Raw genomic sequence first — 4,011 nt, forward strand, 5'->3', positions numbered from 1 at the left:
CCCATGCCTCGTCATTCAAGAATCAGAATGTGGGTGGCTGTAGTAGTACAATGAGCAGTAGCAGTCCCAGCCATCCGGCCACTATTTTCCCTTTTTTCTGATGGGTGCAAGATTATTATTCAGGACAAAGAGAATGAAATTGTGGATGGGATGGCTCACTCCTCTTCTTATTCATAGCAGGTTGAAGTCAGTGTTCCCTGCGCAGGGAAATTCTCTGTCTGACATACTGTTAGATCAAATAACTAAATAAAAAGGAAATTAAAACACCCAAAAAAAGTCTGTAATTTTCTCACTTCACCACACAACGGCTAATAATCCCTTACTTTTTTCCTCTTATCCACACCACAAAAGGCTTTAGAGCATAAAACTGCACCGCAGAACGGCAAATATATCTATTTTTGCCACTAATACACACCAAAAAGGGCTTTAGAACATATAACTGCACCGATAAACGGCAAATAGGCCCTTACTTTTATCCACGTATACACGCCACAAAAGGCTTTAGAACATATAACTGCACCACTGAACGGAATTTTTTTTTTTTTTTGCCACTAATACACTCCAAAAAGAGCTTTACAACATATAACTGCAGTGCTGAATAGCCAATAATATATATTTTTTTTGCCACTAATACACGCCAAAAAGGGCTGTAATTTTCACACTTCACCACATAACGGCTAATAAGCCCTTTTTTTCCACTAATACAAGCCAAAAAATTCTTTAGAACATATAACTGCACCGCACAAGGGCAAATAAGACGTAAAAATATTTCCTTGTAATAAACCCTGTTAATGGCTGTATCAAATAGCACTTGCATCCCAATAACAAGAACGGTTTGCTGGAATTACAGAGCTGTATAATGGCAATTTGGATCCCCAGTCAGTGCGGCAAGGTATAATAGGATTGTTCCTATTGCCCAGGCTGTAAACTTCCCTACTGAACCCTGTTCTGCTTTAATACTGTGGAACGATTTCTCCCTATCCTTTCCCTGAACTTCTATACAGCAAAATAAAAGTTTTAAAGTCTTTTCTAGCACTGTCCCTAGCACCTGCTGACGTCTCTCCCTGCACTAAGTACACTGGAAAATGGCTGAATCCAAAATGGCTGAGGCTATTTATAGAGCTGTGTCATCACAGCTGGCTGCTGATTGGCTGCATGCATGGCATTGTGGGTGATCCCTCGTTCCCAGAGTTCCTTGCTCCATGTCCTAACACGTGCAGCAGCCATTTTAGGGAAAAATTTGATTCGTTACCACGAAGCGTGAGGAAATTCGGTGCAAATCAAATTTTTCCTGAAATTCGGATCGAATTCCACTTCGTCAACTTCGATTCACTCATCTATACTTATAAATATAGTACATGTTAAGCTGTATTTGTTTTTTATGAATGATTTCACACTACTATTGCTACTACTACTACACTACTGTCAAAATTAATGGAACTAATACACATCACCTTAAAGTGGTTTTCCTGGATTTTAATATTTATGGCCTATCCTTAGTATAGGTCATCTACTGTATATCTGATCATTGGGGGTCTGACATCTATATCTGATCAATGGAGGTCTGTACCTCCAGCACCAGAACTACAAAGCTATGTCTATTGTGTAGTAGTCGGAGCTTGTAACTGCAGCTCTTCTCCAACTGAAGCGTATTGTAGTAGCCATGCGGTTACCAGCAACATACACAGACAGAGCTGTGTAGTTCTGGTGCTAACTTCTGGTGTCGATAATACTCTGAAATAGCTGATCAGATATTGAGGACCTATCCTGAGGATCAGTGGTGGATTAACATAGGGGCGTTTGCCCTGGGTCCGGCATCGCTGGGGGGCCCAACGCAGACCCGAACGCCCACATACTGCAGCGGGGCATGGGAGCACATAGTTCCCTGCCCCGCCGCCGATCAATGCCATAAGCTTGAGTCCTATGTGGTAATATAATTCCGGTGCAGGCGTGCGTGATGACATCATCGCGCGCCTGCGCTGGGACGCAGGACAGTGAAGATTGCGCACCTGCGACCAGCCTCACCATCCTGGACACAGGTAAGTATTAGCTTTTTTTCTTTTCTGTGTGTGCCAACTTTGGGGGTCAGAGGAGGACATGGGTGCAGTGTGTGGGCAAATCACTTCAAGGGGTGCAGTGTGGGGGCAGATTATTACATGGTGCAAATCACTTCATTGGGAGCAGATTATAACATGGGGGCAAATTACTTCATAGGGGTGCAATGTGGGGGCAAATTACTTCATGTGGGGCAAATTACTTAATGGGGAAGTATGGGAGCAAATTACTTACTGGGAGGGCATGGTGGGGGAAATAACTATATGGGGCAGTGTGGGGAAAATTATTATATGGGGACAGTGTGGGGGAAATTATTATATGAGGGCAGTGTGGGGGAAATTATTATATGAGGGCAGTGTGGGGGAAATTATTACATGGGGCAGTGTGGGGGAAATTATTACATGGGGACAGTGTGGGAGAAATTATTATATGGGGCAGTATGGGTAAATTACTATATGAGGCAGTGTGGGGAAATGTTTATGTGGGGTCAGTGTGTGGGAAATTATTATGTTGGGGCAGTGTGGTGGAAATTACCGTATAGGGCAGTGTTGGGGAAATTATTATGTGGGGGAAATTAGTATATGGGGGCAGAGTGAGGGCATTGCTATTAGGGGACATTATTTTTGGGGACACTATACAGGTATTAATACCTGGAGCAAAATACAGGGTGTTATTATTACTGGGGCACTCTAGGGAACCTGTCCCCAACCGCCGGGCCCAGGACCAGGCCCTGAAAGGTTGTTTGCCGGGCAGCGGCAATACAGAAGAGCGGAGACGCCAGGCGCATGCGCACCCAACGCGCACATCACACACAGCGCACGGCCGTACAGCGGGAAGGAAGGAGAGCGTTCCTTCCAACTCTGATGCCGGCCAGCCACTGCCACCAATGAAAATGCGGAAGAGGGCTTGTGAGGGAGGGATTGGTTAGGTATCACTGCCCCACCAATGGAAATAAACATGAAGGCCCGAGTTGGGAGGGGGTTGTCGGCATCCAGTTTCAGCTAGTATCTGAGGGAGTGAGCGGGAGAATGACCTGCAGTTCCTCTTCCATGTCACCTTGAAGATATCAGCAGTGCAGCAGAGCCCAGTGCAGCAGAGCCCAGTGCAGCAGAGCCCAGTGCAGCAGAGACCAGTGCAGCAGAGACCAGTGCAGCAGAGACCAGTGACCACTAGACCCTAGTCAGTTTTGTGCAGCCAATTCAGGTATAGTTACCATGTCAGCCTCAAATAAAGGCAGGGAGATATCAATGTAATAATAAGGCCTATTTCACACTGATTCTGGATTATGGTGAGTTGAGTCACATTTAAATAATAAATGTAATTGTTATATAGTGTTATATATTGTAATATGCACCTTGTGTTTTGTTTTGCGCATGAATCAGTCAGTGCCGACCAGCACCCCCTAAGCCCCACCCACCCCATAAGCCCTGCCCCAGAACCCCCCACCCCACCTGGTCCCTGGAAAAATTGTCTTGCATGAAACTGGTCCTTGGTGCAGAAAAGGTTGGGGACCACTGCTCTAGGGGACATTATAGGGACCTTTGGGTCAAACTGGTGTAAAGTAGAACTGGCTTAGTAGCCCACAGAAACAGATTCCACGAGATGCGGCTGAAAGAATTTGTCATTGCGGTCTTGGTCAAACGGAGGAGAAGAGGAAAGAGAAGGTCTAGATGACAGGAAATGTCACTGGATATAAGAGGTTTGTGGTGCTGTATTCCCCTATATGTAGAGCTGGCTCACTACTGTGACCTGCGTCTCATCTTCTCCTCTAAGTCTTTTTTATTATAATCATATGTATTTTAAATTTGGCAACTAAAATTTAAATTTGTCACCTGCAGTCCTATGTAACAGCCCAGATAACAGTGATAACATTCTGTGTGCGGATAATGTAGTAGATGTTCCATGCAGTGCTATGTAACACCCCACATAACACAACAGTTCACTGTGTTATGTGGG

General features: G+C 44.9%; 1 long non-coding RNA gene across 1 annotated transcript; it reads left to right on the forward strand.

The window, feature by feature from the left end:
- Nucleotides 1-2,130: 2,130 nt before the first annotated feature.
- On the forward strand, nt 2,131-2,689 carry LOC120977841. The gene is made up of 3 exons (XR_005773974.1): nt 2,131-2,216; nt 2,516-2,541; nt 2,653-2,689. It is a non-coding gene; the product is annotated as an uncharacterized LOC120977841 (long non-coding RNA).
- The last annotated feature ends 1,322 nt before the right edge of the window (nt 2,690-4,011 follow it).

This window comes from Bufo bufo, chromosome 1 (genome assembly GCF_905171765.1).
Source record: "Bufo bufo chromosome 1, aBufBuf1.1, whole genome shotgun sequence".
NCBI lineage: Eukaryota > Metazoa > Chordata > Amphibia > Anura > Bufonidae > Bufo > Bufo bufo.